Source organism: Microcaecilia unicolor, chromosome 1, assembly GCF_901765095.1.
Source record: "Microcaecilia unicolor chromosome 1, aMicUni1.1, whole genome shotgun sequence".
NCBI lineage: Eukaryota > Metazoa > Chordata > Amphibia > Gymnophiona > Siphonopidae > Microcaecilia > Microcaecilia unicolor.
The window spans coordinates 688,012,085-688,034,601 of record NC_044031.1 but is presented as its reverse complement, the minus strand read 5'-3'; the positions used below and the strand labels follow the sequence as shown (position 1 = coordinate 688,034,601).

The 22,517-nt window shown below is 42.9% G+C and overlaps 1 protein-coding gene across 1 annotated transcript in view; it reads left to right on the top strand.

The window, feature by feature from the left end:
- Positions 1 to 1,727: 1,727 nt before the first annotated feature.
- The window catches only part of LOC115460620 (kunitz-type U19-barytoxin-Tl1a-like), a 79,270-nt gene continuing 58,480 nt past the window's right edge, over positions 1,728 to 22,517 (top strand). Inside the window, exon 1 of the mRNA XM_030190391.1 lies at positions 1,728 to 1,872. The gene's annotated coding sequence lies outside the window, so the exon portion shown is untranslated. The remainder of the gene's footprint in view (positions 1,873 to 22,517) is intronic.

Sequence of the window (22,517 nt, the reverse complement as noted above, 5' to 3'; positions counted from 1 at the left end):
GTCTATTGGAGCAATACACCTATAACAATGTATACAATTAGTTAGGAGAAAGATGTGTTTAATTTTGGTGCTTGCAATAAAGTTTGCTCTCCTTTACACGTTTAGAGTCATGTGTCATCTTTGGAACTTGTTTTGTGTGATTTTCTTCATCAACAGCAACACTTTGAATTGAAGAGCTTAGTTCTAAAACCTGTTAAGTGTGAAAAGTTATTTCCTGGATTAAAAAACATCTTTTTATTTACAACAATTCTAGTCAACATAGGAAAAATGTTTTCACTGAATATCTATTACCTCATGAATAAAGGCCTTCTAGTGCCAATTTCACACATCCTATGGCTATCTATGAAGGTACATGGGACCTGGATTGGCCACTGTTGGGAACAGGATACTGGGCTAGATGGACCATTGGTCTAACCCAGTATAGCTATTCTTATGTTCTTAAGGCAGTCTGCTTCTAGTATAAAATCATTTTTTTAATGTACTTAACAGGTTTTGAAACTAAGCCCTTCAATTGGATTCTGGCCTCCCTAGGAAGCCAGTAAAGCTGGGCTAACATTGGGATTACATGTGCATGCCTAGGCTGTCCTAGTAACAACATTGCTGCTGTATTTTGTAACCAACTGCAATGGCTTCAGGGTGGAAGCAGGCAGACCCTGATAAATAATGTTACAGTAATCTAAGCAGGGTAGTATCAAGACCTGGAATACCATGCAAAACTATGTACAGGTAACAGATGGCAGGGTGTGTATATATTTAGGCTTTAAATCTCATCTCATATGACCTCTGGAAGATGGCCGGCCTTCTCTTTCGAAAATAAGCAGGAAGGGCTCTTGTGCTATCTGTGCGGTAACCATGCAGCGTGCGCCAACATGACAGCGCTGCCGGTTACCGCTGGGAACGCCCCCCCCCACAGAAAAAATAGAAAAATATTTTTTTACCTTGGAATTCAGCGTGCGCCAACCTCGGAATTACCGCTGGGTACTCTATCCCAGTGGTAGTGCCGATTTGGCACATGTTACCCGTGCGTTAGCCCTCCCACAGTTTTATAAAAGGGCCCCTAACTTTCCATTGCCTCAGGTTCAAACTTAGGAGCCCTTTTACTAAAGCATGGCAAGACCACCTTGGGCTAGCTGCACAGCAATCCAGCAATACCACTGGACTACTGCAGGATCCCGTCAGCAGTGCCTGCCCCCACTGCGCACCATTTCTGGTGCATCAGAATTTCGAGGGAAGGTTAGCATGGGAGCTCTTACTGCCTCCTAATAGGAGGTAATAAAAGCCCCTCCCCCCCCCCCGGAAATGGCTGCACAGCACTTACCACACCACCATTTCCATTAAAAAAAAGTCCTTTTACCCACTGTGGTAAAAGGGGGCCTCGGCACACGGCAAATCCACACGTCGACACTACCGTAGGACCCCTTTTAACTCAGCTTTATAAGAGGGGCTCTAAACCAGGGAATATTACAAGTTACATACAGATACAATGAATACACTTGTAGCAATAATTGTAATACATTTTTTAATTACCTAATTACACTCGATTAGAAAAGGGCTCCTGTTTGGGGCCATATAACTGTAAATTATTACACTGTGTAGGGAGAGCCATTTGCCAGCTATGACTGAGAATATGAAATGGTAACTTCACTATTAATGAGTAACTAAGAGATCGATCTTTGCTTATTTTAAAGAAAGTTCAAGGTTCACTTGCAAATGAGAAGATAGTGGATATTCCCTGCCTAGCGCAAGCCATTCAGTTTGTGCTTATATCTCATTAATGGGGATCGAACAACATGATGACTAATTTCATCATTACTTTTAATGTCATTTTCTTCCTTTTCAAGTTTACTCCTTTGTCAGCAGTAAGACCGAAAGGTAGGAACTGGGGGAAGGGGTTGGTTGACTAAAAGCTTAGGGACCTTTTTCCTAAGTTGTGCTAGTAAATGGGCTTAGCATGCTCCTATGCAAGTTTTTCCTGTGCGCTAAGCCCATTTCTAGAGTGGCCCTAAAAGAGTCAATTTTCTATTCTATCTTTTTCTGGCCGTGTGCTAATGTTAACACTAGCATGAGGCCACTGAAAAAAATTACGAGAGAGAACTTAGTGCCTCTTATTGAACAGGCACTACTACTACTACTCTAAATCATTTCTATAGCGCTACCAGTCGTACACAGCGCTTCACAATTTAACATAAAGAAAAGACAGTCCCTGCTCAAAAGAGCTTACAATCTAAATCAGGACAGACAGACAGGACAAACAAGGGATAAGGGTAGGACAGACAGATAGGACATATGGGAAGGGACTAATGAAGAGAGGAAGACAAGATAAAGGTTACGAGCAGGTGACAAGTTAGGAATTAAAAGCAGCATCAAACAGGTAGGCCTTTAGCCCGGATTTGAAGGCGGCCAGGGATGGAGCTTGACGCAAAGGCTCAGGGAGTCTATTCCAGGCATAAGGTGCGGCAAGATAAAAGGAACGAAGTCTGGAGTTAGCGATGGGGGAGAAGGGTACAATTAGGAGAGATTTGCCTAGTGAATGGAGTTCCTGGGAAGGAGTGTAGGGAGAGATGAGGGTGGAGAGGTAGTGAGGGGCAGCAGAGCGAATGCACTTATAGCACTAAGGGCCCCTTTTAACTAAGCTGTGCTAAAAGGGATCCTGTGTTAGTGGCAGCCTGAGTTTTTGCTGCTCACAGAGTCCCCTTTTACTGTAGCGGGTAAAAAGGAAACGGCCATGCGGCAAGTTCGCAATTGCCACGCAGCCATTTTAGGGGCAGCACTTATCGCCTGAGGTAGTGGTAAGGTGTCCCACGCTAACCCAGCGGTAATAATTTTAGAACAATTCCAGCAGCACTGGAAATGCCACACACTGACGATGGAACTACCAACGGCACCCGCGTTGGGCCAGTGGTAGCTCCGGGTTGCCGCAAAGCAACCCTTTAGTAAAAGGGCTCCTAAGGGATCCTGCTTTATGGATGCACTAAACAGTTAGCATGGCGGTAAGTCAGTGCACTAACTGATTAATGCATCCATGCCCATTCTCTTCCCCTGACACCGACATACTCCCTTCCAAAAATTTTTTTTTTAAAGTACTGTACACTTAGCGCATGCAGACAGCAGAACTAACGCAGAGCATGTCCTATGTTAGGCCATTTCCCCTGTGTTGAGTGTGCGTTAGCACCTAACGCAGCTTAATAAAAGGGCCCCTTACTTTTTATAAGTTGCAAAGATTGTGATTCTATCCGGTGATCTTAGACATATCATGTTACAGAAAGTCAAAACCTGTGGGACATTACTGACCCAGAATCTAAAAATGTGCATTTTCTCACTGTTACTGCTGAGTAGACTTGATTTATCAGAGTTCATGATCAACTTGTAACTTGCTTATCGTTCTAGTTTATGCATTTAGGAACTTTTGAGAGTAGCTATAACTTGTAAGAACATTTTAGGAACATGATCAAACTGCTGAAAAGTCCTTTTTAAGGATATACAACTCTGAAAGGTGTTATTTTATTTATTTAGATTTTGCTCATACCTTTTTCAGTAACAGCTCAAGGTGAGTTACATTCAGGTATACTGGCTATTTCCCTGTCCCTTAAGGGCTCACAATCTAAGCTTGTACCTGAGGCAATAGAGGGTTAAGTGACTTGCCCAAGATCACAAGGAGCAGCTGTGGGATTTGAATCAGCCACCTCTGGATGTCAAGACTGGTGCTCTAACCACTAGGCCACTCCTCCATGCCACTTTAAGATGTTAAAGGAACATGTCAACACATGCAACCAGAAAGCTGACTGTAGCAATGAGGAGAGATTGCACGATTGTGTGGCTCTGAGGTTTGGAGAGTCATCAGCTCATACAATTTAACAGCATTTGATAGACCACTCATCCAACAAAGGCTGCAGGAGTGTACTACAGATAAATGTACACATAGCACAATCCCATCCATCCCACTCACCCTATCATTTCAGTTACGCCGATTACCATATACAACCATCATACAAATAAATGTATCTCTTATATTCTTATTATCATTATCTGTAGTCACCTGAGATGCACTGGCTGTAATTCAGTTGCTACATTTTGGGCAAAATTTATTACAGTAATCAAACTTGTTACATTGCAGAGGCAGTTCAAGGCAATCTGTTACCTGTGGCAAGGGATGAGCTGGTGTCCCCCACCCCCCCTCATTCCCCTAGATCAGGGCCAGCCCAACCCTTAGGAAAGACTTCTTGGGGAGAGCAAAGAGCAGCTACTGTCAAAGCAAAACAATAGATCCTGTTAGCCACACAAACTCAAATACTTTTATTGGGTGAACAATTTTCAAATAGCCCATTAACTCGGGTCAATGACTTTTGGAAATTGCCTTCATTTGTGTGTATGTGATATATAAGCACTAGTAAAACTTGCCCGTTTCTGGAGCAAATGAAACGGGCATTAGCAAGGTTTTCCTCCGTACCCACCCCTTCGGCGTTGTGAAGCCACTGATCGCCATTGTTCCGGACCTCGTGAACGCACGCCACCTTCATCTCCCGAGTCCTTGTTGATTGTAAAGCCACTGACGCCATTGCTCCGCCCTCGACATCATCACATTTGACGCGAGGGCGGGGCCCAGACACAACGATTTCGGTGGCTTCACCACCACGAACCCTTCGAACCGGAAGGAAGTGCCCGCAAGAACTGACAGTGACGTCAGTGTCCTCAGAACATTGAGGGTGAGTTTTATTATATAGGATGATGTTTCGGTGGGGGGGGGGGGGGGGGGGGGGGGGGAGAAAGAAGAGCAGATTAAGGACCTGAAAGTTAATTGTGGAGGAGTAGTGAGGCTAAAAATTTGTTCAGGCCATCAAACACCCTTGCACTGGCCCTGCCATGGCACCAAAAATGGGAGGATCTCCTCAGAGCTCCAGTCAGTGAGCAGGGGCCCTCTTACTCAGAATGCCAGTTAGGTTGTTACTCCCAAAACAGAAAGCAACATATTCCCGGGCTATATAATTTAAAAGAAAATTTGCAATGCTGTTTATATGAAGCCAAAACTATACCAGTTAATTATGTAGCTTGGGACTCTAATATAAAAGATACAAACTCCTGGCACTTCGCAATAGGCCAGCATGGTGTTAAATGTAAATATATATTCCACAAAAAGCAAAAGAGATGCATGGGGACCACCCAGCAAACAACAAAAAGACAAAGCAAGAACCACCAAATTTTACTGCACTACGGTTCTTGCTTTTGCCTTAAAAAAAAAAAGACAGAAAAGAAAAATCTGATTCTGGTGTTATATCAGTAATCAATATCTAAATCCTTTGATCTCTATTTGGTGTATTATTGCTAGATGTTTTCTAAAAAATGGAGGAAAAACCTCAAATATACATAAGTAACTCCATTAATAACCGCTTTCACCTTCATGGAGTACTCCCTCTCATCATTGGCATGAAAGCCTCCATGTGTCCTTTAATCTTGAGAAGAAAGTCTTGTTAATTTATCATTTTTAGTCATTTTTAATTTTTAAGCAAGAACTTATCTTTGAAGTTGCACAGTCTCTTTTGTCTCCCCACGGCCAACAATGGCCAAGGTTTCGCGTTCTGCTTCAGGGTCCGTGGTTCACTCGACTGTTTCGCTCCTGCAAACTCCTTCCCTGTCCAGTCAGAGGAGGAGTTTGCAGGAGTAAAACAGTCGAGTGAACCACGGACCCTGAAGCAGAACGCGAAACCTTGGCCATTGTTGGCCGTGGGGAGACAAAAGAGACTGTGCAACTTCAAAGATAAGTTCTTGCTTAAAAATTACTAAAAATTATGAATTAACAAGACTTTCTTCTCAGGATTAAAGAAGCCTACTCAGAAAAGGGCAGCACTATAAATACTGCAGTGGACCATAGAACATTAATACCTATTGGGAAAATTGAACAAGCTGGATTACTACAGTGCAGTTCCCTACATAGAAACTCCATGTAAGCAAGACACAATGAAATAACGTGGTCAACAGGACACTTCCAAACACACCAACAGTGCGGTAGTAGTTGCAAACAGTTTATTCTGTTGACCACATTACTTCATTGTTTGACTTGTTTGAATGCATAGTGGTCTTGGTTCCTCCACTTTGATGGTTGTCTTTTACAAGGACATTGAACAGAATTAGTCCAAGAAATGACCCTGAGGCACGCTACTACTCATCTTTCTTTCTTTTGAATGAACTCCATTTACCACTGCTCTCTGTTGTCTGTCAGTTAACCAATTTCTGATCCAGCTCGCCATCTTGGGATCCACCCCCAGGGCACTCCTATGAGGAACAGTACCAAAGGCTTTACTGGAATCTAAGTAGACCACATCCCTTGATCTAGTTCTCTGGTCACCCACTCAAAGAAATCAATCAAATTTGTTTGGTACCATCTTCCTTTGGCATAACCAGGTTGTCTTGGATCTTACAAACCCATTTGATTCTACAGATTTAACTATCCTTTCCTTCAGTAGCGTCTCCATGACTTTTCCCACCACTGAGATAAGGCTTAGTGGCCTGTACTTTTTCACCTTTTCTTTTACCACTTTTCTGAAGAAGAACCACATTTGTGACTAGCTTTTTAGAGCTCTCCCCCCCCCCCCCATCAAGTCAGTCAGTGATGTCTGTAAACACAAAGAAATTATAGGTTAGGACCCACCAGTGTTTGTTTTAAAGCTGTAAAGAGTTGTGAAGTAAAAGAATGAGGAGAAAGATGCATTTGGAAAAGGGGGGGGGGGGGGGGGGAAGAAAGGTGTGGGTGTCAAACAACAAAGACTGTCTGTTAATGAATAGGAAACCAAAGTCTCTGATTTTGAAGTGACTCAATGAGGAGAATATAACTCTTGAAAGCTAGTTATAAATATCCAATGAAAGTATATCCCCTAGAACTTGTTTACTAAGCTTTATTTCTCTGCACCAAAGAGGACTAATAAGGGGATCACACTATTTTAAATAAAAATGTTAATACAACATGCTGTTAATAAATATATCTGAGGTATACATTGCATGAGTTTTATGTCACGTCCCATGTTTAGCTGATTATACCATAACATTAATTCTTGCTTTTTATACCAGCCCATAAATGCAAACAGTGCTTTTCATGTCTGAAACATTCAGAATAAGATGGTTTGTGAACCTTATTTGGCAAGGCTGAACAGCCATTACCACACAAGTATTTTTAAAACCAGGGGCCAGCTTGTGTTAACATCTTGAAGCACAAGATCAACACAGCTGGCCTGAAAGTTTTAAAAATAGCTGTGCAGGTCCAGCAGGCTCACACATTCTTGGGCATCAGGCACACACTTAAACCCATATATTGCAGAAGGAAGAACTGGTCAACAGCACTACACCATCACTTCCACCCCTTGTCACATGCTCAACCTCAGATCTGCCCTCAAAGGCCAGCATGCTGGCACTGACCTCTCCCACCCTACCCCTGGCAGGTGCTGCTCCCCAAAACCTTGAGTCCCCACTTACTCTGTTCAAAGAGGTCATTGCTTGCACTACGTCCTGAGGCAGAAGCCCCCATTCTGGCCAACTATTACCAGTTTTGCTCCACCAGAAGGGAGCCCCTGCTTTTACTTCTCTATGCAGTGAACACTGGTGCTGCTTCTCCAAGGAGCAGCCCCTTCTCTTTGCAGCTACCACCAGTATTACCTTCTGAAAAGGGACCAGAGTTCTCGTTGGAAAGAGAGCGCACAAAATGGGGCAACGTTTTTTGTGGAGTGGAGGCTGTCAGAGATGGAAGAAAAAGTGGAGCCTGTAGTCCTGGTTGGGATGTATGAGGCCCTGAGTGTGAGCACATGGCTACTGGTAGGAAAGGGCTCTCAGGCTGTTTATGTGAATTATTAAGGAAGCTTACCTTTCTCAAATCTCTTATATGCACTGCCTATAGGACATCCACTTATCTCCAAAACAAAATGGCTGACTCAATATGACTAATGACTGGAAAACAGCAAGTTAAAAAAATATTCTGCCAAAGTGTCACTCTTGTTATTGCCTGGTTCACAAGCCAAGTCAAAAGGTAGACTAAACCACTGCTTCTTAGAATAGATCAGGGAGCTTCTTAAAAAGCAACAGTGATGATTTGACATATAGTAACATATGCCTGACAATGAATGTGTCTGACTTACAAAAGTATAATTATATTTTGCCAGCTAACATCATGGAACTCAACACACTTTTAACCTGGGTCTTGATTGGCTGGATCTGAGGCAGTGTATGATGGGTGTTTACACAGATGCAGCCGCTCTCAGCTAAACAAAAAGTTCTACTATTTGTCTCAGATCCAGAGCTGTAATAGGAATGGGGCAAGCAGGACAGCCACCAAGGGTTCAAAGACTTAGGGGTACTAGCACTGGCACCAGGGCTCATCCATAAAAAGGCATCAATTTCACATAATACTTAGGACAGTAAGGAGCATAGGAGCCAACTTTTCAAAATTATTGGGGGTGCTAAGCCCAATGGAAATAACCCCTCCCTGGACACATACAAGGAATTTTCTCAATATAGGGAATGCTCAAGCACTCACAGCACCCACAGAGTCAGCCTCTATGGTAAGGAGCACAATCAATGCTCCCTCCCCCCTCCCTCTCCCTAAGAAGAGCAGGCAGTAGTCAATTCCTTCCCCTAGAGGAGAGAGAAGTTTGCGGGAGAGGGGGGGGGGGCATATCTAGGCTCAGGTTACTTGTTGGAGGAAATGGTTGAGGATTAAGCATAGAAGAGTGTCCACGGGTATGGAGGACACAAATCTGATTGCATAACCAGGCACTAAATTGCCTAATACTGTTGCTGCTCAGATTCTATATCACCTTTTCACCCTTAGATTCAGTGTAATAGTCACAGAAAGATAATTCTACTGTAATGTTGCTCAAAAAGATTGGTCATGTTTTATTTTTCACTTATGGACTGAGTCAGAATTTAGTCACCAATAAAGAGGACATGCATTGAGTACAGATTAAAGATGCAGTTATCAAAATATAACTAAAGGCACGCGGTTAAACTGCACTCAACAGGTTTGTAATGTTTCAGTAATTCAGAGTCAACAAAAACTCAGTTTAGACAAGGGGTTCCTGGCTCTTTTACATACACTTGAGCATATGTAAGTTTAGGAAGGTAGTTCGGGTATGTCATGCACTTGAGACCCATCCCAGATATTTGGTACCATCATCAACTGATGCCCAGTTGCTCCATATCAAGGCACCCCTCAGGTGGGTTCCATCTAAGGAGCAAATCAAAGAGATGTGCCCCTTAGTATGCCCCTTGGGATATTCATAGGGAAACCAGTAGGCACTGTATATTAGTTTTTGTAATGTACAATTTTAGAGCATTGTATTTGTGTTAAATGGATGTCTAGGAACTATATGATGAGCTAAAGGGATGGTGGTAGAGAGTATTGTATCTCTCTGGGGTCATTAGATTTATGGGTACCATGATGCTGGGGAGGTTAGGGACAGCCTTTGAGAGTATAAACAGACTGATATGCAAAGGGATTTGTACAGTCATGGGCACCTATATATATATATATATACAGTGCTTTTTTTGTAGGGAAAAAAGGTATTGGTACTCATTATGGATGGGGGTCACCATCTATGGGTCCACCCCTATGATACCACACAAAAAGCGAGTACTACTTAGAATGTGATAAACACCACTGGACAAAAAAACGGGGGGAAAAGACCTCAGAAAATAGTGACTTGCGACTGCAAGCCCGTGGCAATTAGACCATCCTGGTCACGTGCCTACTCTCTGTAATCATTGGTCAAAAACCCCCAACCAACCACAAAGGTTAGTAAAAATTATTTGTGTCGTTAAATAATTTTTTCAAAAGTTTTTTTTAATAAATTGCTTCATGTATCAGTTGGAAAAAGGAACTGTATAACCGATATGCAAAAATTAAACAAAGCTCAACTTAGCTTTGCTGGCTGAGCTTGACCATATGTAATTCTCCCGAATGACAACCGAGACCCAACAGACCCGTTTCACCAAAGGCTTCTTCAGGCTTTCGTTTGTTTTAGGTCTGGTTCCCTCCAGGGTGTGTTAATCATCCCAGCGGGCAACATTCTTCCCTCCAACATTTCTCCTCTCTTCCCTGCCCTCCACTCCATCCATGTCCAGCAATTCTTCTATCTCCCCTCCCCTCCATCCATGTGCATCTTCTTCCTGTCTTTCATATCCTCCATCCATGTCCAGCATTTCTACTGCCCTCCCCTCCATCCATCCATGTCCAGCAACTCTCCTCTCTCCCCTGTCTCCTCTCCCATCCATGCCCAGCGATTCTCCTTTGCCCCTATCCTTCCCTCCCATCCATGTCCAGTGATTCTCCTCTCTCCCCTGCCCTCTCCTCCCATCCATGTCCAGCGATTCTCCTCTGCCCTCCCCTCCCATCCATGTCCAGCAATTCTCCTTTGCCCCATCCTTCCCTCCCATCCATGTCCAGTGATTCTCCTCTGCCCTCCCTTCCATGTCCAGCAATTCTCCTTTATCCCCTATCCTTCCCTCCCTTCCATGTCCAGTGACTCGCCCCAGCCTCCACCTGCCCCTGAGTTCCAGTTCCAACCCCAGCCCCACCTGCCCACCCTCAGCTTCCCGACTTTCTGTTCCTGCCGCCCTGTATTGAAATCTTTTATTTTACTTCAAGTCGAAAGCAAAAGCGGCAGCAGCAGTGAAGGCAGCAGGCAGGCTCGCCTCCTCGTTTCCCTTCCCTTCCCTCCACGTCCCACCCTCGTGGAAAGGAAATTACATCAGAGAAAGGCTGGAGATGAGCCTGCCTGTTGCTTTCACTGCCAGTTCGCCGCTGCGACTTCAGGTAAAATAAAAGATCTTAACACAGGGCTGTATGAACGGAAAGTCGGGGAGCTGAGGGCGGGTAGGTGAGCCAGCCCTTAGAAAAAAGGTGCTGGTACCAGTGCGTACTGGCACAAAAAAGCACTGTATAAATATATATTTTTTTTTAATTAATTTATTTATTCATTCATTCATACATACATACCCTGCACATGACATGTAGCAAAATAAGTTGACTGCCTGAGCAAACCACCAGTCTCTCCCCCCCCCCCCCCATCCCTCCTTCCTGGATATACTTAGATTCAAAATTGTTGGCATAGTTAGGTAGACATATCTGAAAGAATTTAAGCATTAATATCACTGCAAGAATTAAATACAAATCAGAACAAAAGACACAAATCTTAATATGTTTGCTTTACCTGACATTTGAATTATTTAAATTTGCCACTTTAAATCTCTTATGGCTGGTCTGGTGGTTCAGTTGCAAGTAACGTGATGTGCCATGTACAAGACATGGATTCAATTGTCATGTCCCCAGGCCAGCCACTTCTGGAAATGCTGCACCATATGCCTGGAATAGACTTCCTGAGCCAGTACGTCAAGCTCCATCTCTGGCCGTCTTCAAATCTAAGCTAAAAGCCCACCCTTTTGATGCTGCTTTTAACTCCTAACCTTTATTCACTTGTTCAGAACCCTTATTTTATCACCCTCACTTTAATATTCCCTTATCTCTTGTTTGTCCTGTTTGTCTGTCCTAATTAGATTGTAAGCTCTGTCGAGCAGGGATTGTCTCTTCATGTTCAAGTGTACAGCGCTGAGTACGTCTAGTAGCGCTATAGAAATGATAAGTAGTAGTAGTGATCACAGCCCTTGGGTGGGGAGAGGAAGGATGTGGCAAGGAACCCAAATCACCATGCAGTGCAACTCCTAGTGGCTGGACTTAGGACCCATGATTGAAAGGATCCAGGAGAAGCCTTGGTGCATAATCCATAGTTGAGGACATTCATCACAATAATTGGTTTGGGTTGGGAAGGGATAGAATGGGAGGAAAAAATCTCGAGAAACTGTAGATGAAGGTGCACGGTACCAAAGAGCCTGGCTCTGATCAAACTGGAAGCTGAAAGTAACAGATGTGCCAGACACAAACATTAAAGAATTTCTCCTACAAACCTGTGTTCAGAATTCATGTGGATGAGTAAGTAAACAATAGATAAGGATTCTGTACTTAGTCCTGCAGGTGCTGAGGTTTAAGCAGTCAACCTTGAACATCTGAATTTCTGTGTGTATATTCCATAGACATAAACCTCTGACAACCCCCAGTGATTACTGTATGTTGTGTAAACACTGTCAATCCCAAACAAGACAAGCTGAGCCCAACACTATCCTGTGAGGGGTTCCATAGAAGGAATCAGTCTAAAACAGGGGTTCTTAACCGGTGGTGCCTGCACTCCCAAGGGGTGCGGGACAAGGTCAAACAGGCTGTAGAGAAGGGTCTTGAAATCTGAGGCAATGTATTGAAACTTTCTAGACAGAGTGAAGGCAATTAATAGATAATTTTCAAAGACATTTGCACAGATAAATTAGGGGTCCTTTTACTAAGCTGCGGCAAAACGTGGCCTGCAGTAGTGTGGGCATTTGTTTTGGGCGCACACTGGGTCAGTTTTTACCGCATCTGGGAAAAAGAGCTTTTTTTCAATAGGCCGGGAAAAGGGCCTGTGGTAAAATTGAAACCAGCATGCGCCTATTTACGGTCTAAGCCCTTAATGCCACCTACTGATCTAGCATTAAGGGCTCATGCACTACACATGCGGTGACCAGTCGGTATGCACCAACAGCCGATTAATGCTGGAAACGCTGTGCGTAGTAATAACAAAATAATTTGATCCCGATGGTATGGGTGCACGCCAAATCCAAAATTACCGCCAGGGGTGCGCACTAGCCTGGCGGTAGTCTCATCATTTTGGCACACACTGCACATGCGTACAGTCTACTGTTCCTTTGTAGAATGGCCCCTTAATATTTTACCAGGTAAATTTATTGGTCTGAGAACTTCACTTAGTATTCACACAGGTACATTTCTCTACTCCAGTTCAAATTTTCAAAGGGTCGGGGTAAACAGTAGCAACACTCTCACGACTGGTGACAAAACTTGTATTTTGGGTTTGTTTTTTTTTACATACTTCTTCTCCAGGCTGTACAATCATGTATTCATGGCAAAGACTATGACGTAATGACTGAAATGACTGAAATATTGTTGCAATGTTTATGAATAAAATGTATCCTAGTACATATCATTTGCAAATGGTCATTTTATTTAACAACATTATGGGGCACTTTTACTAAGCTGTGTAAGTGTCTATGCGCGTCCAACGCTGGCCAAAATGGAGTTACCGCCCGGCTACCGTGTGGCTCTTGAGGTAATTTCATTTTTGGCGTGCATCCAATACACACATCCGAAAAATAATTTTTTAAAACCTTTTATTTATCAATTTCTTATTTTACAAGCATTTACTACTTGAATAAGAAAACCAGTTAAGAAATATTACATATTTTGCTCAAAACAAATCAGGGAAATTTTATCCAACTTGTATTAGACCACCAAAATAGGGGGCTTAGAGCAGTTATAAACTCAGGAGAGAGAGAGAGAGAGATTCACTCAACATAAATCTAGATTGAAATAAAGCAATAGCAGATTATTAAACCCCACAACTTATTCCATTTCCCAACTTCCTAATCTTAAAGCGAAACATATCGATTTAGATTCAACAAGCTTATAATAATTTTTTCTGAGAAATAAATTTTATTTTGGGACGTGCGTATTGGGTGCACGCCAAGTGGCATTTGATGCGCATAGGTCATTACCACCCAGTTACCGTGTGAGACTTTACCGCTAGGTCAATGGCTGGCGGTAAGGTAAAAAAAAGTATTTTCCTTTTGAAAATGCTGTTTGGAAAAACGTTTTGTGATTCGGACATTTTATTTTTTGTTCCATTTTCAAACAAAAAACGTCCAAATGCAAAACGTCCAAAATACACAAGAAGGGGTTTAAAAAGAGTCTGGATGGCTTCCTAAAGGAAAAGTCCATAGACCATTATTAAATTGACTTGGGGAAAATCCACTGCTTGTTTCTGGGATAAGCAACATGAAATGTATTGATCTCTTTGGGGGTCTTGCCAGGTATTTGTGATCTGGATTGGCCACTGTTGGAAACAGGATACTGGGCTTGATGGACCTTTGGTCTGTCCCAGGTGGCAATACTTATGTACTTATGAGTGAAACCATTCACATGTTCTAAGTGTGATAAAAGCTTTGGCTGTAATGTAAATCTCAAAGTGCATCAAAGAGTCCACACAGCAGAGAAACCATTTGCATGTATACAGTGTGGTAAAACCTTTGGTCAGAAGGTAAACCTCACAGTGCACCAGAGAATACACACAGGAGTGAAACCATTTACATGTACTGAGGAGGTAAAAGCTTCAGTTGCATTGGGACAGATAATTAAGGAATGTACACTCTTGCTATTAAGTATGGGAAAATTGCACTCTGGTATTTAGATATATGTAATGAGACCCCCTTTTTATCTATAGATCTGAATTCAAAGCCCAAATCTACTGATAAACAATAGACACAAGGCTCAGATGTTATAAAAAAATAGAAAGCTTGGCATCAGGTAGAATAGTGGAAAAGTGATATCCCAGGAAAGCAATAGGGCATCCTTGGGGGCATTGCAGTGGACTTTATAAAATGTTCCCAGGTACACATCTCACCATTGCCCCCTTACCTTGTCTGCTGAGCCCCCCAAAACCCACTACCCCCAACTGTACACCACTACCATAGCCCTTACAGGTGAAGGGAGCACCAATACGTGGGAACAGTGGGTTTCTGGTGGGTTTTGGAGGACTCACAGTTTCCTCCACAAGTGTAACAGGTAGGAGGAGGTAGGAACCTGGGTCCACCTGTCTGCAGTGCACTGCACCACTACTAGACTACTCCAGGGACCTGCATGCTATTCTAATGAACCTGAGTATAAGATCTGAGGCTGGCAAGTAATATTTTTAATCACATTTTTTGGGGTGGGAGGGGGATAGTGACCACTGGGGGAGTAAGGGGAGGTGATCCCTAATTCCCTCCAGTGGTCATTTGGGGCATCTTTTGTGTGGAGTGGAGGAGTAGCCTAGTAGTTAGTGCAGTAGACTTTGATCCTGGGGAAGTGGGTTCAATTCTCATTTCAGCTATTCATTATAAAAAAGGGCTAGCTCAAAAAGTCTAAGTTTTATAGTCCTGGACATTTTTGTTTTGTTCCATTATGGCTGAAAAATGTCTAAGTCCTAGGAACGCCCAAGTTCCACCCTGAACATGCCCCTGGTATGCCCCTTGAGATTTGGACGTACTTCTGAAGGACTTCAGAGAAAAACATCTAAAAATAGGTTTTGAAAATACTGATTTGGACATTTAAACATCCAAATGCAGACTTATGTCACTTTTTGGACGTTTTTCTCTTTTGAAATTGAGCCTGATAGTAACATAGTAAATGATCGCAGACAAAGACCTGAATGGTTCATCCAGTCTGTCCAACAGTCACATTCATTATCAATTCATGATTAAACCAACAATGAATGTGATTAAAAAAAACACTTGATCATTGTCTTTCTTTGGCATTTCTGGAACACAGACTGTAGAAGTTCGCCCGGCACTTTCCTTATGTTCCAACTACTGGCGTTGCCATTAAAGCCCACTCCAGCCTATCCGAATACATTGTCATTTGTGGGATACAGACCATAAAAGTCTACCCGGCACCGTCCTCACGTTGCAGCTACTGAAATGGCTGTCGAGGCCCTCTCTAGACCATCCTAAACCGCTTTCTCATTTTTGATTCCTATATGGTGCTCAGACTAGGATACCTCATAATAAAAGGAACAGGATTTAGTAGCAAACATAAAATAAATAAATTGCTCCACTGCCTCATTGTCACATGCAATAAGATTTTAACTTCACATTATCTTAGTCCATGCTTTTCACAACCCTCCCTCTCCTCTTGTGTCTTAGATTATGGCATGTTAGTAGCCCTTTATGAACTCATATAACTCATTACTATCATTGAAACCTAGGTATCCCCTTGTTTCACTCCTCCCCTTCATCATTTCATCTAATTTTATTCTGTACATCGCTTAGATAATTCCTTTATTTGTGATATATTAAATAAACCTGCAATATCCAGGTTTAAGTTTCAAACAGAATTCCCATTATAGCTGATGTTAATGAACACTGACTAGTTCTACATACAGTAATTAAATTGGAAAGTGCTTACTTACAGAGTGACAAAAAGGCACAAAGTCCAATCCAATTAAAAGGTCTTTAATAAATGTTGAGTTCATCTACAATAGAGAGCCTGGTGACAGTGTGTGTTTTTGACATATCATTCAGATTGTGTGCAGCAGTCTGGTCTTACTGTTTTGAAACAGTTCATCATATTCTTAGTGACACAGTTTAGAATTTGTGAGTCCTGATGCAGGCATTCATAGGCGCCTGGTATAAGAGGCTTGGACAGGCTAAGCCTCCCCTGCTGTGTTCTGAGGGGTTTAAATTGTTGATTTACCTCCATCCTCACAGCAGGAGCTGCAGTGAAAGCCCTCTAGCCTTTTGTAAGCAGTTGTAGAAATTGGTTTATGGTTTGTTTACCTTACTGCTGGGAGAGGGGGGGGTGGCTGGAGGTGTCCTGTGTTGCCAGGGAGATATTTAAGGAGGATGACTTCCTGACCTGCACTGAGGACAGATAGCAACAGAATTGGATACTGGGCCAGCATGATCAGAAAAAGTCACCAGACAACAGAGGTAGAAAAGATCATTTTATTTTCATTATAGTGTTTGGAATATGTCCACTTTGAGAATCAGGTGCTCAACATTAAAAGTTTATTTTTATTTACTTATGGCATTTTATCCCACATTAAACATGAATTAGGGTGTTTTGTGGCTCTACATGAGAATTGTGATGATATGATCCCTTGTTTCATATTGTTGACAGTCTGCATTTTCCGTATGGGTGGTATATTGGCGTATTAGGTCTGCCCAGTGTAATATTTATGGTACAGTAAGGTTCTGAGTGTGTTTTTGCACAAAGTTGTGCATAGTGTTTTGCAGTTGAGCGATTGTGCTTAGAATATGCTTTGAGCAACCACTTTATTCTTTGACATATGATACATATCTAATATCTAAATTTAATAAAAGGTATTGTGACTTTTATTTTTATTTATTTTTTTTTTCTGTGTTATCAGACAATTATTGATTTAAGCTCCACCCCTGGCCCCACCCCTAATCCCCGCCCCCTTTAGCCTCCCCAAACAGTTGGGCCACCGACTGCCTATGCAGGCATTATTGCTGAAACATGGCCATGTCGAGTAACTTGTGCTACAAACTATTGCAGATGAACACAACATTTATTAAAGACTTTTTTAATTGGATTGGACTTTCTTCATTTGGTTGTTTTCCTCACATCTCTACCTTCCTGTTGTTTTTATGGGGGTTGCATCCTTCTTTTTTCACATTTCCCTTGTCAACATTGGAAGTCTTAGACTCATTTATGGTTCACAGACATGGATCTGGTGAACTGTGTCTCAGTAGGGTAACAGAAGGTCTGCAGATCTATGGATATGTGTGACTGTGTGTTTCATTGGGGGGGAGGTTCTTGCATCTGAGCTTACTAACACACACGCGGATGTGTGTGTGGTGTCGGGGTTGTAACTGGGATGCTGTGGGATTGTAAGTGAGGTGCACATTTCTCTATGTGTGTGTATGTTTGTCACAGGGATCTTAATGAGGTGTGTGTGGCCTGTATAAGTGAAAATATGCTTGTATCATGGAGATATAAGTGGGCTATGTGTGTGTGCGCGCCTGTATGTAGGTGTCATAGAGTGGAAGTGAGGGGGTATAAATGGGAGTGGGGATGTTATGGGGTGTACGAGTGTTTTGGTGTGTGTGTTTGTGTTATGGGGCTATAATCATGGTTTTTGTATCAGTAATGGGCCAAAGAGGGTACAAGTGGGGGGGGGGGGTGTAGGTGTCATGGGGGTGTGAGTTGTAAGGGCTATGGATGGGTAGGGTTTAAGGGTGTAATGGGATGTATGCATTCATTTGTTGCGTGTTTCTTTGTGTATGTTTGTGTCATGGAAGGGAGGAAATGGGATATATGTTTGTGTGTCCTGTGTGCATAGGCAACGTTTTCCTGATTAGTTTGCGGATGGTTGGTGGAGGGAGGCCAATTCAGGACCAAAACCTAGAGCATTTTGGAGGGCATTGCCCCCCATGCTGTCCCAAAATATGCTTATCCCTCTGTGCATATGTCTGTGTATTATGGGGTCTGTGGGTGGGTTGTGTTTGTATGTGTTTCTGTGTATTGGGTGAGGCTGTGTGTGGGATGGAGGTGGATATATTTATGGTGGGTGGAGGTACAGAGGTGGATATGTCTATATAAGGAATGAGGGTGGGAGGTTTGAGTATATGTGTGTCATGGACTCAGGGACGGCAAGTCCTTGGGTACTAGCCAGCTGCGGGCGAGTCACCCGGGCCAGGCACAGTAGGAAGCAAAGAGCTTGGCATAGCAGATTCAAACTGGAAACAGACAAGGCAGGCCGGGACTAGAGACAGGCAAGGCATACTTGGACTGGAAACAAGGCAGTCAAGGCTAGAACTGGAGGCAAGGTGGGCAAGGCTGAAGCTGGAGGCAAGGCCGACAAGGCTGCAGCTTGAGACAAGGTATGAAGTCAGCATGGGCATGGGATTTCAGCCAAAGGCATTCGGCAAAGCGGGCACAAGAACGTAGGTAGGGGATTCTAGAGGTTAGCCACCACCCCAGGAAAACAGCTTGCCACCCATTATTACCTGTTCATCATGCCCCCCACCCCATGGGTCTTCCAGATTACCTTGCTGTCCTTACAACTCCATATATGCCATCCAGGGTCTTACGTTCCATAAATGATTATTGTCTAGTCTTGCCCAACCCAAAACAAGCATGTCATGAGTCCACGAGGCACGTTGCTTTTTATTTTTTGGCCCCTGCTATTTGGAATGAGCTACCACTGTGCATATATAGTATCACCTTGCTAAAGGAATTTAAGACAATAATAAAATACTGATCAGGTTTTTGACACTTTGCCTATGTGAGCACAGCCTCTCTCTGTGGCTTTTTTTTTTATCTGGTTGTGACCAGTGGCTTTCCTTGGTCAGCTGCCACCCGGGGAGGATTGCCGCTGCACACTACCCCCCCCCCCAGAGTACAGTGTACCCCCCGGGTGGAGCATGACACCCCCCCCCCCCCCGCACATCACCTCCAGGCCCCCCCATGCATTCTTCCTATCTGCAGGGAGCAGCCGCGCAGCTGTCGGCTCCGCTGGTTCCCTGCTCCCTCTGCCCCGGAACAGGAAGTAACAGCAGAGAGAGAGCAGGGAACCAGCGGAGCCGACAGCTGCGCTGCTGCTCCCTTCACCCCTCCTGCCGCATATACCCAGGGCAGACCACACCCACCACTCCGCCCTCAGTACACCATTGATTATGACTGAACCCTATCCAATGATTTGAATGTACTGGTTATGACTGTTTCCCTCTGTGTGAGCTATGTCCTTTATAATATTGTAGTTCCTTTCTGTTTCTGGTTAATCCTTTTGGAAATGTGTATACCACCTAGCTTTGTGCATCGGTTCAGGCGGTATAGAAAGCAATAATAAACTGTAAACTATCTCTGTCTCTCTTCCTGGTCCCCATGTGCACATTGCAATCCTCTATCCTTCCAGGCCACAGGCAGCATCAGCAATGAAAGCATGCTGCTTTTGGCTGGCGCTGGAACCCTTCTCTCTACAGCATCCCAGAGAGAAGGGTCAGAGGGCCAGCTGAAGGCAGCATGCTTTCATTGCTGATGCTGCTGGTGGCACAGAAGAATGGAGGACTGCAGCGTGCACAGGGGGACTGGGAAGGGAGAGAGATAGAGGACCCAATGGGGAGGGGGCGGACAGGTAATGATGGGTAGCAAGCTGTTTCTCTGGGGTGGCGCTTGCTATTCCATAGTGACACCTAAGACAAATAGATACCATTTTCTTTTAAAATCCATTTGCTCCCTTGCACCCCCCCTAGCTATGCCTCTGGTGTGTGTGTGTCTGGGGGTGAACAGAGCAGTAGGGTAGACCATGGATGTGTGCACAAAGGTTGAGGGGTATAAGGGGCACACACTTTCCATATCCTTTTTGCCTCCCTCGTCCTTTATCCTTCTCCGTACACAATCATACATACGAATTTACAACAGACACATGGACAAACCTGCAACAACAGGTGCTATCACCTGATGTGAAACTTGCCTAAAAAGCTAACCATAAATACCCACAAAAATTTTTTTTTCAAGAGAAGATGACAAAACAATTAAAAAAAGAATGCACAAAAATAAAATCATAAAAATCATTACAAAAAAATTAGCTACGAAAATACAGGTGGGGTGGGACAAATAAACCCCTTTCCTCCCCTGTGGGCATCCATGAAACTGATACTTGGCTGTCCTGTATGTCTTCACATTTGTTTCCATATTATACACATCTGTAGATATGTATCTTTGTGTACTGCAGAATGTGTGTCATAAGTCATTTGAGCAATCCAGCAGAAACTGGCAAGAAACCAGGATGGAACAAGCAGCAAGCTCAGATTTTGCAGTATGGAAGGCTGAGGGTCCCAGGCAGGGCTGTCACAAGGAGGGCAATTGCAAGAGGCTTCCTAGTGAATCTTCAGTTCTGCAACTCCCCCCTCCTCCAACCTTCCTTCTGGTAACAGCTGCAGCATAGTGCTCTGATGACTCCATGCAAAACCCTTAACTGTCAATTAAAATGTTGTATTGTGTTGACATTGTAAGTAGTATACCATGCCATACTTTGTATTGTTATTTGAGGGGATATATGATAGAGGTCTATAAAATAATGAGTGGAGTGAAACGGGTAGACGTGAATCGTTTGTTTACTCTTTCCAAAAATACTAGGACTAGGGGGGCATGCGATGAAGCTACAAAGTAGTAAATTTAATACGAATCAGAGAAAATGTTTCTTCACTCAACGTGTAATTAAACTCTGGAATTTGTTGCCAGAGAATGTGGTAAAGGCGGTTAGCTTAGCGGGGTTTTAAAAAGGTCTGGGCATTTTCTTAAAAGAAAAATCCATAGGCCATTATTAAATTGACTTGGGGAACATCCACTGCTATTTCTAGGATAAGAAGCATAAAACAAATTGAACTTATTCGGGATCTTGCCAGGTATTTGTGACCTAGACTGGCCACTGTTGGGCTTGATGGACCATTGGTCTGTCCCAGAGTGGCAATACTTATGTACTTATGAATATTTTTACTGCCATAATTGCCTATTGCTCATGTTTGAGAGAATTTCTTCAAAAAGGCGGTAAATAAATCCTAATAATAAACAATAATAATAAAATAGTTCTCTCTCCTGTGGCAGCAGTGACTCTGGCACAACATTCCCCTCATTCTCTGCCAGCACCCCTCACTTTCTCTTTAATCAACATATCTTCTCTCATCTTCTGTATTTTGCAGTGTCTGCAGCTGTCTAAGCTGAGAACTTGGTAGACCTGAATACACTATGCTGATTTATCACAGCATCCTTTAATTGATCTTAACTATCTCAAGAAATAAAAACCCTTTTTAGTAACAGAGGATATTAGATCCACAAAAGACACCCTCAGGTATTTAAAACTAGTAACCGATGGAATTGGTTTACCAAACAAAATAGGTATCAGAGTCGGACAAACATTGTTTCCTGATATCCAACAGGCTGTGGTCTTATTAATATTTAAAATGAGCTGATGTTGCTGTAGCCAATTAGCAATGCCCGTTAGTCCCTTCTGAAGGTGAGATAGGTCCAATGGTAGCACGTGAAATCTTTGTCAGAATAATGACATTGTCTGCATAACAATACACAATTAGTCCATCTTCCTGTATCAACGTTATCAACAGCCTCAGAAAGATGTTGAACAGGAGTGGCGACAACACTGAACCTTGTGGCACCCTGCATTCTAAGGGTATTAAACCTTAGTTCTTATCCCCTATACTCACTATGTAAGATCTTTTTGAGAGAAAATATTTAAATCATGTTAGATCTGTACCCGTGATACCTACAGACTGCAATCGCTGAATAAGTAGATTGTGAGCCACTAGATCAAAAGCTGCAGCCAGATCTAGGGACACTGCTAAGACAAGATGACCATTATTTAGTAATTCCCACATTTTACTAACTACAGCTGTTAAAATTGTTTCTTTGCTATGGCCTTTCCTAAAACCTGATTGTTTGGGATGCAGTTTATTTGTATTTTCTACGACATCAATCACTTCTTTCAGGATTACCTGCTTGATCAGCTTGGCTGGAAGGTACGGATTAGAAATAGGTCTATAGTCAGCAGTAGTAGTGGGGTTAGATAATGTCTAGTCACCTGAACCCATGATATCAGGATGGGATCTAGTCTTACACATGGTTGCTAATCCGTTGGACTAATATCTCTAAAGAGATTAAAGAACAAGTTTGGAATTTGCTTAGCTTTAATACTGGAAGTTTTATTTCTGGCTCTACATAATCAGAGTTTGCCTTAATAGTCCCTTTTAAGCAAGAAATATGTAAATTAAGGACCTTAGTTTGAAAACATTGACCTAACTCCTCTACAGCTGGCATACCTACTAGAACATGTCAGTTTCGTAACCAGAGAAAACATCTAATCATT